The sequence below is a fragment of the Anomaloglossus baeobatrachus genome, chromosome 3 (genome assembly GCF_048569485.1).
Source record: "Anomaloglossus baeobatrachus isolate aAnoBae1 chromosome 3, aAnoBae1.hap1, whole genome shotgun sequence".
NCBI classification, from domain to species: Eukaryota; Metazoa; Chordata; class Amphibia; order Anura; family Aromobatidae; genus Anomaloglossus; species Anomaloglossus baeobatrachus.
Window position 1 is genome coordinate 43,390,298 of NC_134355.1, and position 13,793 is coordinate 43,404,090.

Below are 13,793 nucleotides of genomic sequence, written 5' to 3' on the forward strand. Positions count from 1 at the left end.
TCTGAGCAGTATCACATTGTCATCGTACCCGGTGAGCGAGCGTTTACACAGCGGCGTGTGCTGCCGAGGACGCTCGACACGCTGTTTCATCCACTCACTGCATTCACTTCTATAAAATAAAATGAATATGATTTCCCAAAATGATAAAATTACATTCAGTTTTCAGAAAGGATACAAATAAACTACAGCCAGGTTCTGTGCAGCTATCATTTAACACTTGAAGGGGTGGTGAAAAATCTTTTCTTACTGAAATGCATGAATTTTTGGCTAACAATCATTTTTGTAATTGATTTCATTATAAACTTTGCTTTGCTTGCCTTTAAAACCCTTTGTTCTACCTATTGCTGGCTGCAGAAAGAGATGACTTAGAAACAGGGAAAAAACAAAGCTGTGTTCTCCCTGCAGCTGCTCAAGGGCGGTGCTGAGGCTGTGAACAGACTGTATACAGTGAGCATGTTGTAATCACGCTCAATTACTCTTAAAGGGTTTATTTGGGCTTAGGGATACACTCACTTATCCTTTAAAGGGGTTGTCTGGGCTTTGGGGTTAAAGTCTGCAGTCATTTTATGTTCTTTAAGTCACTCTATTCTCCGATGTTGGGTGTGCAATTTGCATATATGTTGTCACATGCCTACTAGATGTGCCAGTACACAACTAGAAGTGCCAACACTGACACCATGTGCCAGCACAGGAGAATCTGGACAGCGTGCACTGTACACAATGTAAGCATTCACGATTGTGCAGTCATATAAAATGACTGCAGACTTGAGACCCAAGCCCCGACAATCTCTTTAAGGCCCCCTTCACACGTCCATGAAAATCACGCACGTGTTTTACGGACGTGTCAAAGGTGCGTTTTCCCCTCCGTGTGCCGTGTTTATGGCACTACGTGTGTTCTCCGTGTGTTATACGGAATAACACACGGAGAACGGAAAGTCCCACCTTACCTGTTTCTTCCGGAGTTGTCTCTGGTGCTGACTGATAGTGTCTGGCACAGGCCACGCCCCTCTGATGCTGCGTCCGGCCCCCAGTGAAGAAGATGCGTTGTTCAAATTCACTGGGGGACGGATGCAGGTGACAGCCGCGGCAGAGACTGCAGGACTCGTGGGGGTGAGTATGTGTTTTTTTTATTTTTAAAATGACACGTGTGTTTCTCCGGCGCATGTCACGTTGACCCGCCTCCACATTACATCCGTGTGGTACGTGTGCGGGCCGCGTGACACCCGTGCTGCTGGAGAAACACGGACATGCATTCGTGTGGAGCACACGGGCTCACGTGTGCTCCACCTGGAGGCACGGGCCAATGGCTAAACACGTGCGTGCACATAAACCCATTGATTTTAATGGGTTTACGTGTGCCCGTTTCTGCGGGCACATACATGCGGGCACGGACCTAGCACGTACCGGTGACACGTGCGTGTGAAGGGGGCCTAAGAAGCAGTTAGGATGCGTGCCCACGATCAGTGTTTGCAGCGTTTTGGATGTAGCATGTTTTTGCTGCATCCAAAATGCTGCGTTGTACAGTACAAGCACAGTGGATGGATTTCTAGAAATCCCGAGCCCACTGTGCTTTTTTTTTCCGCAGCCGCAGCTGCGGCTTTCCAAGCTACAGCATGTCAATTGTTAGCTGCAGATTCACATGCGTCCTCCGTAGGGAGAACACAGCGAGGAGACCACAGCACTCGAACCCTGATCGTGGGTACGAGCAGCTGCAGTCTCCTGTGCTCTCTTGCGGAGGAGACTCGTGGCCCCACAGGTCAGGAGTGGCTGAATCCAGGACGCAGTGAGTCCTGATCGCGGGCACATACCCTGATAGTACTTGCACCGTGTACTGAACACTGACTGTTCACAGCCTCGGTGCCTCCCTGATGCTGGAAACGAGCAGCTGCAGGGAGAATATAACTTCATTTTCTCCCCCCAGCCGCACTTCCAACTATTGTTTAAAAATGCACATTACAGTTAGCAAGTAAATACTGTTTCTTTTTGCTGGCAGGTTCCATCTATGGATCTTCAGCCTATAAATGTTTTACTTTTTTACAGGTAAATTTAAGAGGTCACCTCACCACAATGGTTACAACTAGAGATGAGTGGATGCATGGTAGTTTGAGCACCTTTGCAGCGTTTTTTTTCACCATGGAAAGCATTGAGAAAGTAAAAAAAATGCTGCAAAAAACACAACCATGCATTGTGAATAAAAAAATAAGTAAAATATACATACACAGTATTTATATATATATATATATATATATATATATATATATATATATATATATATATATATATATATATATATATATATCTCACAAGACAGACAAGTTAGTAAATAGTTCCAGGAGGCGCTCAATTTTGTAAGGATTTTATTACAGTAGAATAATATGAAGTGCGCTGTAAATCATCGCTCGTTCATGATCCTGATTTATAGGGACACGTAGCTGCAATGATCCTTTATAGTTCTCGTTTTCATGTACAGTGATTGGCATGAGCAGTGCACAGTGCGGAGGACAACCATGGGTGTGTTCAGGTCAAATACATGACAAGTCACAGCATGCCCGATAGAGGCATTAACTCTTGGAGTGACATGGTATTAACCCCTAGCTCCCCTGCATGGGAAACCCAATCATACGAGCACATGGTCAGAAGTTGGAATATTTCCTATTACTAATTTTATATTTGGGTGGGGTCAGTCATGATGTTTATTTCTGAAAAATTGCAGAAAACTGTGATAAAAGTGCTACACTGTCGCTGCAGACGTTATTTTACAATTCCAAGCTGTAGTCCTTGGTATGTGCTTTCTTATATGCATAACTGCCAACATTTGGTGCCAGTGTTCTGGGAGAGATGAGCGATTTGCACATAGCTGTATGCTTTTAACAATAGCCTCTGCTTCTACCCATTTTAGAGATCAGATCCCTTCATTGCCTTTCAGCCATCCACCCCTCCCCCCTCAAATTGTGTAATTGTACATCGGGTCTCCCTCTGAGCACAGAACATCCGAACATTGTGCACAAAAATTACTCTGAAAGTTCTGTTTTCCCAGAAATTTCAGCAGTGCTCAGGACATGTGTGGAGATTTTGTCACAAGTGTGTCACAGCCTGATGTGATCTGGGAGGTGTCTGGGATCATAAGGTCACAGCGTGCTGTTGATCACAGATCCGCTTTAGTGCCTGCTTGTTGTTTACCCTGAGTTGGAGCTTATTTAATTCCTTCCGGTACTTAAGGGGATATCCTGCAGTGATCTAACAAGTAGTTGTAACCTCAGCTCCAGCCATTCCTCACTCCTTCCTATGCTGGCTATAGCTCATACCTATGCTGTCCACTTGGAAGGAGCCAGTCTCTGGAGAAAGCTGCAGTGTCGCTTCAGTTGCAGCTGAGAAGTTCTTGCTGGAGTCTTATCTGTTGTGTCTTTCCAAACCTGTATGACTTTCTTACCTCATGTTGTCTTATTACAGTAGCCTTCACAAGTCAGTGAGTTAAGGGCCAACGAAGGTCTAGGCATGTGATCGACGTATGGTGGGAAGGACCCATCTAAAGATGTTAAGGAGTGCATGGATTAGCCTCAGGAGAGTGTTACTAGGTCACCCTACTTCCTTCTCCCTAGAACCAGGGCCTTCCGTTGTATTGTTACCCTGGTGTTCCCTCTGTTACGCCGCATTATCGGACCTGTCTCAACAGATGCATTGACAGAACTTTCAACTCTTTTGGGAATCTGTTTGGTCTCCCCTTTTCCCCGAGCCTCCCAAAGCATATGGGAAAGTTGGCAAGTGATTATATGTAACTTCTACTGCCTGTACAAGGTCAATCTGCCTCAGCAGAGAACCAAAGGATCCTCCAGTGGTCACAGGTTCTGACACAATAATGGGCTACAAAGGTCCATCAGAGGACAACCCTATTTGAAGGTTCGTTTGGAGACAATCACTTGAGGCCTGGGTCTAATTCTTACTAAAATGGCCAAATATAACCTATTTGAACTTATGGATTAACTCTCTTGTGGATACAATTAATCGCGGATATGAACATGTTCTGTACGGATACAAGGTGGGTCCTCAGAACCATTTGTCCCTTAATGAAGGAGGAAATGATGTTCTGGAGCCAATACGTTATGAGGGGGCTATCAAGTCGTCAATACATCTTGCAATATAGAGGAAGGTTTGTTGCCTGCACTATTTGGGGGCTTTGTGTTTTACACTGGTGTTATGTTACACATGATGATGATGGTGATGTTATCAGTACATTCTCTATGGCTGATGATGGTTATCAGGCACAGTGTGATGCTAGTCACTACTTACGGGTAGAGTATTCAGGAAAGCCGGAGTCTGGTAACAGGAGGATACGTATGTGTAACGCCTGCCTGGATCCACAGACTCAGATGGGCTGTAATGGGGAGGCTAGAGGGAAGCCACTCACCAAGCAGGACCCCCAGAACCCTGAAACCCTTTAACCCCTCTACAGGGATTTGGAATTACACAGGGCCCTGGAGATCACTACCTGTTGAAGGCTGCAGTCCGATGAGAGTAGTAGTCAGGCAGGGTCAAATCAGGAATTGCGGAACAGGGACAGAATCGGCAGGCAATGACGTAGTCAGCAAGCGTAGCAGAGGTCAAATCCGGATCGGGCAGCAAGGTACAGAAACAGTAGGCAGGAGGGTAGTCAGAAAACACGCAGAAGTCAACACACAGGAATTACCATCAGAATAGGACGTAACAGGAGCCAGGAAAATCAGAACTATCTCTGGCAGTGGTCATGTGACAGAAGGGGGAATAAGAAGGGTGTGGTGTCTTCCCATTGGCTGTAGCTGAACGCTGGCAACTTCAGCTGGAAGACACATGCCACCCACAGTCAGCCAGCGGTACTGCAGATCCCAAGCTAACCCAGCCCAGTGGATGATCGGAGCCTGCGCCCACCGCTGGCATCGACTCCTCTCCCATCACCAGCACCATCCACGGCAGGAACACGGCGTCGCCTGGCGATCAGAGCAGAAGTCGCTGGAGCAGACTCCAGCGGTGACGTAACAGTATGGACATAGGGAGTACACAGAGGAGTAGTTAGGTCACGATCCGAGGGTCAGAATTCCAGGAAGGCAAATAATGAATTCAGAGAGAAAACTGAGACATGATCAGGTAACGGTCCGAGGTCAAAAGCCAGGAGGTCACGACAGGAACAGGGAGCGGGCAAAGAGGAGTCAAACAACAGTCCAGAGTCAGGAAACAAAGATCTGAGCACAGGCAGGAACAGAGGCCAACAGCACAACAACAGAACCAAAATGTACAACTGGCAAGGTTCTGGGAGACCATGCTCACTGAAGAAACAGAGCAATTACCCAGAAGATGGAACACTTGAGCAATCAGCACCTCCCAGAACCTGCATAGAAGCCTGCACTATCAATCAACATGCCAGCCAGTAGCCCAGGAAAACACAGCAGAGCATCTCCTAGTGCAAGATGCTCTGCACAGAGGAATCGTAACCCCCAGAACATACATACTGGCAAGTGCAAACTTGTGTTTGTCCAAGATCCAAGGTTTACCTCGGTAAACCCTTGTGATGAATACAATGCTTCATTTCCACAGTGCCAATATGCATCCCAGGAACTTTTCTACCTGATCCTTCAAAATATATTCACACCCAATTGACCGAGCATACATGTGTTTTTAATAGACAGAGTGTTTTTGATTTGTTTGTTTTTTTAGCAATGGAATGGTATTTTAAATGTAAGTCCCCTGCCCCCTGTCTTACAATCACCCTCTGGCATCTTTTCCTTTTTCCCTCGTTCCTCTGGTCTCGTGGCGCCATCTTGTACCCTTACCTGCTGACTGGCTGCAAGTGAGAAGTTACGCCACAAGCTCCCAATGCAACTCTATGAGAGCCAGAATGAGCCAGAACAAGGCTCTCATAGACTTGTATTGAGTTGTGACCTCCGGCACGCTCCATGAAAGAGTAGAGCTGCCGGCAGGTCACAATCTGCCTGACAGCAACTGGAGCATTGAGGAAAACAGATCAAGACACTGGAAGGTGAGTAAAAAACAACTAGAAGCAGGATTCTTAGATTTAAGGCACCAATCCAGTGGTGAAAAAAAAAAAAGAAAAGAAAACAAAAAAAAAAACAACAAACACTGGAGTGGTGCTTTAAAAAATCTGTCACCATATTTTATGCCCCACTCAACAAGCATATTGTTATCAGTGGCGTACCACCAATGATTGGAGACCACGCAGCTGCTATGGGGCCCGTTAGTCATTGGGGCCCAATGCCAGCGCCGATACAGTTGAAAGCAATGATGAAAGAGGGAGTGCAGTGCTCTGCTGTCTGGAAGATGGAAGAAATCCAAGCTGCCCTGCAGGCTCAGGGTGCGTCAGTGTCAGCACAAACTCTGTCAACATTTGAATGAAACCCAGGAGGACCCCACTGCTGACACAGAAACATAAAAAAGCTAGACTGCAGTTTGCTAAAATGTATGTGGTAAACTTCTGGGAAAGCGTCTTGTGGACAGATGAGACCAAGTTAGAACTTTTTGGTAAAGCACTTCCTTATACTGTTTACTGAAAACAGAATAAGGCCTACAAAGTAAAGAACACAGTACCTACAGTCACATATGGTGGAGGCTCAGAGATGTTTTGAGGTTGTTTTTCTGCCTTTGGCACTGGATGTCTTGACTGTGTGCAAAAAATCTGAAGATTTGCAAAGAATTTTGGGTGGCAATGTAGTGTCCAGTGTCAGAAAGCTGGGTTTGCATTCTAATTCATGGGTCTTCTATGAATTGGTGACTCCAAACATACTTCAAGAAGCACCCAGAAATGGATAGAAACAAAGCGCTCGAGAGTTCTGAAGTGGCAGCAATGAGTTCAGATGTAAGTCCCATTGACACCTGTGAAGAGATCTTAAAATTGCTGTTGGGGGAATCACCTTCACATATGAGAACTGGAACAGATTACAAAGAAGAGTCCAAAATTCCAGGTGAGAGGAGTAAGAAGCTTGTGGACGGTTATAGGAAGCGATTGATTGCAGTTATTTATTCCACAGGGTATGTAACCAATATTAAGTTTAAGGTGCCAACCATTTTGTGTGGCTTATTCATGTGGTTTTGTGTGCAATTATCTCCAATTTGCCTTTTTTGCTGTGTTGTGTGTGTTGTGAAATAAACATGTGTATAACAAAACATGTGTAATTGCAATAATTTTCTGTGAGAAATACTTAATTTTCTGGAACAATTCACTTTTGTCCATTACTGTATGTAGAAACAGCAGCAGCATGGAGGACATTATATAGCAGCATGGAGGACATTATACAGCGGCATGGAGGACATTGTACAGCAGCATGGAGGACATTATACAGCAGTATGGAGGACATTATGCAGCAGCATGGAGGACATTATACAGCAGCATGGAAGACATTATGCAGCAGCATGGAGGACATTATACAGCAGCATGGAAGACATTATGCAGCAGCATGGAGGACATTATGCCGCAGCATGAAGGACATTATACAGCAGCATGGAGGACATTATACAGCGGCATGGAGGACATTATACAGCAGCATGGAGGACATTATACAGCAGTATGGAGGACATTATGCAGCAGCATGTAGGACATTATACAGCAGCATGGAGGACATTATGCAGCAGCATCGAGGACATGCAGCAGCTTGGAGGACATTATGCAGCAGCATGGAGGACATTATACAGCAGCATGGAGGACATTATACAGCAGCATGGATGACATTATACAGCAGCATGGAGGACATTATGCAGCAGCATGGAGGACATTATACAGCAACATGGAGGACATTATACAGCAGTTCTGAGCAGTGTAGCTGTGAATCCAGCACTATTGGGAGATAAAACACTTACTAGAAAGCAGCAGCAGGAGTCTGTTGGTGTCTCCTCCTTACACCTTTCCTCTCTATAGAGACAGTCTGTCTACCCTTGAGCAAGAAATATTTTAGCTCTATTTCTAAGTGAATGATGAGTACAGGAGACGAAGAGAGAAGAGGTGGCTCATAAGTGAAGAAAGGAGCATATTTCTCTGATAACATGTATTACAAGGTTTCTTATAGTTGCTTATAGTATTGGTTTATGCAGTTTGTTGCAATAGAAGAAGTAGGGGAGGACATCTGACTTGTGACTAGTAAATCCTGTTAGTATAGGTCAGCTCTGCGCCGGAGCCCTTTCTTATCCCTCTTTATTGAGTTTTTCCCAAGCGGAGGTGTGGCGTAGCCTTCCAAACTGCTGTAAAGCTGTGCTCTGTGTTCTCCTAAGATATACACTACCGCTTTATTACATGACTGGCTTTCCTCTACAAGGCAATCTTCAAATGCGGCTCGTCACCTCCCATCAGCTTCACTGGGATGTTAATGTTTCACTGGTGCAAATCTACGTCTTTAGTTTTTAAACAAGTCTTCCAAGACACAGAATAGACAACTCTTCCTCCACTAAGCCGGGCGACTTTAGTTTAATGAGCAAAACCCGCCACCCTCTATATCAAGAGGATAACGTGGAGCCGGGGGATTAAGCCGTGTAAACCGAAATTCTTCATTTAATAATGAGGTGATTTACAGACAATGTTCACGGTTTTACTGCTCTTCTGAAATTACTCGGCTTATATGTATTGCTCATTCTTAAGCTCTAAGGGTTAGCCATTTCTTAAAGTCATACATAGGTAATGTTGGACTAAGGGCGGCGTTACACGGGACGATATATCATGTGATCACATGAGCGATCGCACCCGCCTCCATCGTTTGTGCGTCATGGGCAATTTGTTGCCCGTGTCGCACAAAGTCGTTTACCCCGTCACACGTACTTACCTCCCGAACGACCTCGCTGTGGGCGGCGAACATCCTCTTCCTGAAGGGGGAGGGACGTTCGACGTCACAGCGACGTCACACAGCGGCCGCCCAATAGAAGCGGAGGGGCGGAGATGAGCGGGACGTAACATCCCGCCCACCTAATTCCTTCCGCATTGCCGGCGGCCGCATGTAAGCTGCAGTTCGTCGCTCCCGAGGTGTTACACGGAGCGTCGTGTGCTGCCTCGGGAACGATGAACAACCAGCGTGCAGAAGGAAGAACGTTTTTATGAAAATGAGCGACGTGTCAACGAGCAACGATAAGGTGAGTATTTTTGGTCGGTCACAGTCGTTCGTAGCTGTCACACGCTACGATATCTCTAGCGATGTCGGATATGCGTTACGGAATCCGTGACCCCAACGACATATCGCCCGATATATCGTAGCGTGTGACGCCGCCCTAAGACTGCTGTCGTGCATTGGTAGAAGATGGCCAAGTAGATTTGTTCCAAGTTCTTACTGTATGTCCATGGGGTAGTACCATGCTAGACTCCATGCAAGTGAAGCGCGGAGCCCAATCCAGGCCGAGGGTCACTCGCTCCCCTGCTTCACTCAATGTATATGTCCATGTGATGCTCCCATTGGGGCGTGCGGCACTTACAATAACGTTCGGTGTAACCTCCATCTTCACTGTTGGTCTTCGTCATAGATGGAGGATGGCAACACAGTTGACACACCAGTCTCTTGTAAAACAATTCAGGAACCAGTTTATTGGAGGTCACCACTTCTTCCTTACTTCAGATCCACAGGGCCGCTCATGCTGTCACTGTTTTTCCAGGGGGGGGTTTCTACCTTGCCAGCACTTACCTATCCTCCAGCAGTTCCCCGTGACCTATCCCAGCTGCTACCGTGTCTCACTCAGGCCCTCGGACGACTTAGCAGTTCCCGACCAGTTGAAAGTCCCGCCGTGGTCTCTATACCCCGATGTCCCACCAATCTCAGTACGCTCTGCAGCCAGTCCACAGGGTGAGGTCTTGACACATGGGAGGATTCTCCCCGTCCCGGATAGGCCTTCGGTTCTAGCCCTGTCCACACACTTGGATCTCTGTGTCACGCTGCACTAAGACGTGGCCTGGAGTAGTACAGCGGAGTCACCACACCAGGTGGCAGCTGAATAACATCACACTTTACTCAGACGTGACCCAGAAGTAGTACAACAAAGTCACCACAAGGTGGCAGCAAAGTAGTCAGAGAGCCAAGTTAGCAACAGGAAGTCAAAACAATGTACGAGGGGTGAACGAACACAGAGTCAGAAGCAAGCAAAAGGGTCAGGAGCCGAACGGTAATAGAGAAGCCGAAGAGAGAGACAGAGCCAAGTCAGTCAGGGACTGGAGCATAAGTCAAGTACTGGGAAGTCCAAACTTCAAACAAAGGTATGACAAGTGGGATGGGGCTAGGAGAGGACAGATGGACACAGGTTAGGCGGGAGACGGTGCACAGCATGGCAGATTGGGTACCTCAACAGAGCCAGCTACACACACTATGAGACATAGACTATCACTGGTGCTGAACCAGAGGTGCAGCACCCAGATATAGCATCCCGGAAACCGGAACGAGGCAGGGAGAAATTAACCCCTGACATTACCAGGTCAGAGCTGGCAGGCAGCGGCAGATACTGGTCTAGATTATGACACTCTGCAGCTTCACTGACTCCCTCTCCTGTTTTCCAGATACTTTTCTACTCACTCCTCCCTTTTGTCTCCATCTCCCTGGTTATCAACTGGCTATTTGCAACTGTTCCTGCTGTAGCCTACCAAACTCACTAACTACCACTGACACCCCACTCCTGCACACTTGATCTCTAGTTACACTACCCTAAAACATCCTATCTTTATTAATACTCTATCTATCCTATCTATAACCCTTTATCTACAGTACTCCTGTCTCTCTACACTATGTCTCTCGCCTGACACAGCACGAGGGGTCAGCATCTTACATCACACATTACACATTATTTACAGTATTCTAAACATGCATATTATGAAATACGGTCTCTTCTGCTCAATACTCTCCTATTCCTGGCACTCCCTGGTCTCTTGTGCTCCATACTCACCTAGTCATGGTCCACCCCGGTCTCTTCTGCACCATACTCACCTAGTCCTGGCACTCCCCCCGGTCTCTTCTGCTCCATACTCACCTAGTCCTGGCCCTCCCCGATCTCTTCTGCTCCATGCTCACCTAGTCCTGGCCCTCCCCGATCTCTTCTGCTCCATGCTCACCCAGTACTGGCCCTCTCCAATCTCTTCTGCTCCATTCTCACCTAGTCCTGACCCTCCCTGGTTTCTTCTGCTCCATACTCGCCTAGTCCTGGCACTCCCCTGTTTCTTCTGCTCCATACTCACTTAGTCCTGGCCCTCCCCAATCTCTTCTGCTCCATGCTCACTTAGTCCTGGCCCTCCCCAATCTCTTCTTCTCCATGCTCACCTAGCCCTGGCCCTCCCTGGTCTCTTCTGCTCATTATTCACCTATTCCTGGCACTCCCTGGTCTCTTCTGCTCCATTCTCACTTAGTCCTGGCACTCCCCAGTCTCTTCTGCTCCATGCTCACCTAGTCCTAGCCCTCCCTGTTTTTTTCTGCTCCATACTCACCTATTCCTGGCACTCCCTGGTCTCTTCTGCTCAATACTCACCTAGTCCTTGCCCTCCCCAGTTTCTTCTGTTCCATACTCACCTATTCCTGGCACTCCCTGGTCTTTTATGCGCCACACTCACCTATTACTGGCCGTCTACGCTCTCTTCTTGTATATCCCCATAAGCTCATCGCCACAACTTGCAGTATGGTCTTCTGTCTCCACAGTGCTCTTTGACCTTGTGCAGCATCATGACATTGCGGTGCAATGCACGTCATGTGAGGGAGTGAGCTGTGCAGAGGACTGGGCGCAGAGCTGGGCAGAGGGACAGATGCAGGTCACATCAAGTTGAGTATTTTTTTTTAAAACATTTTTTTAATACCCAAGTTTATTATGCCCCGAGGTGAGGTCCCAGCTAAATTCGAGCAAATCTTCCACATTCGAAGTGCGGCAAATTTCACTCTACTCATTCCCCTTGATAGTTGTGCTCTGGCAGGAACCGCACTAATATATCTGCCTGGTGAAATGAACATTTGATTAATATCACAGACGAGGTCCGGGTCGCATTATCACACAGATTTATCAAGCTGCTGAAATAAATGTTATTCTGAGCAGCCTATTAATCCCTGATTGTCGTCACTTTGATAAGTAAGTTCTGGAGAACAGCGGGTTTTCAAGAGACGCTTCAAGTGTTCCCGGCCTATTTATCAATCTGGTGACATCGCATTGGGCCTGATATTCACAGAATCTATATATGTCATCAGCGCAGTCGTGAATTGCCACTAATTTATAATATGTATATTTTACTGCAGGGAACAAATGAATAATCCTAATTATATCATAAATAATCTATTCTTCTGTCACTGCCTGGTGACACCGTTGTTTTTGTGTCTAATATTACACTCACTGTCATTTACTCATTTACATTGCAGAGTGTACGGAGTCTGTCTATGGTAAAAATCAAGAAAATGCATTAGCACGTATTAGATTGCAGATGTCACTGCCGGTAGATGATGGTGGGAGTATCATAGGAGGTCCGGCTGTACAGAGGTCCATACACTGATTTCAACTTTAGAGGTGGGGACTTATATACTATATATGAAGATAATCTGTGTATAGTACAGCGGTATATGTTTTATATGAAAGGTAAGATGTTATCAAAAAATTAGCTATTGTTTAAAAAGTAACAGTCATTTTAATTTTATTAATCAATAGTACACTTGAAAATAATCAACTGTGTAATATGTTTTACTTTAAAGTCTGAGCTTACCACCCCCCCCCCCCCACCCAAGGGGGTCAGATATATGGTCCATTCTAAATCCTATAAAGACATACGAGTACCGCCCCCCTTCCCTGTTATTGTGTAGTAATGACCCCCGACCTGTACTAATGTCCGCAATGATGGGCTACTTCCTGGGAAATATGGCCCACATTCTGGTAAATATATCCCCATCATGTTCCCATCCTAGTATATGGCCCTGTCATGGCCTCATCCTGTTATATGTCCCCATAATGGTGTATGACCCGATCATGGCTATATTCTGGTAAATATAGCCCCATACTTGTATATATTGCCTCATCATGGACCCATCATGATGTACATCCCCATCATGGCTATATCCTGGTTTATATGGCCCCATCCTGTTGTATATGTCACCATCATGGCCCCATCCTGGTAGGAATGGCTCCATCCTGGTATATATTGCCCCATCATGGCCCCATCCTCGTGTATCTCCCTATCCTGGCTATATCTTGGTATATATGACCCCATCATGGCTATATTCTGGTATATATGGCCCCATCCTGTTATATATGTACCATCATGGCCCATCCTGGTATATATGTCCCCATCATGGCCCCATCTGGGTATATATGTCCCCATCATGGCCCTATCCTGGTGTATGACCTCTATAATGGCTATATAATAATAATAATTAATAATTTTATTGATTTATATAGCGCTATTAATTCCACAGCGCTTTACATACATTAGCAACACTGTCCCCATTGGGGCTCACAATCTAGAGTCCCTATCTGTATGTCTTTGGAGTGTGGGAGGAAACCGGAGTACCCAGAGGAAACCCACGCAAACACGGGGAGAGCATACAAACTCCTTGCAGATGTTGTCCTTGGTGGGATTTGAACCCAGGACCCCAGCGCTGCAAGACTGCAGTGCTAACCACTGAGCCACCGTGCCGCCCCATATCCTGGTATATATGGCCCCATCCTGCTATATACGTCCCCACCATGGCCCCATTCTGGTATTTATGTCCAAATCCTGGCCCCACCCTGATATATATCCCCATCACAGTCCCATCATGGTGTATATGTCCCTATCATGATATGTATGTCTTATCATGGCCCTATCCTGGTATGTGTCCCCATTATAGCCC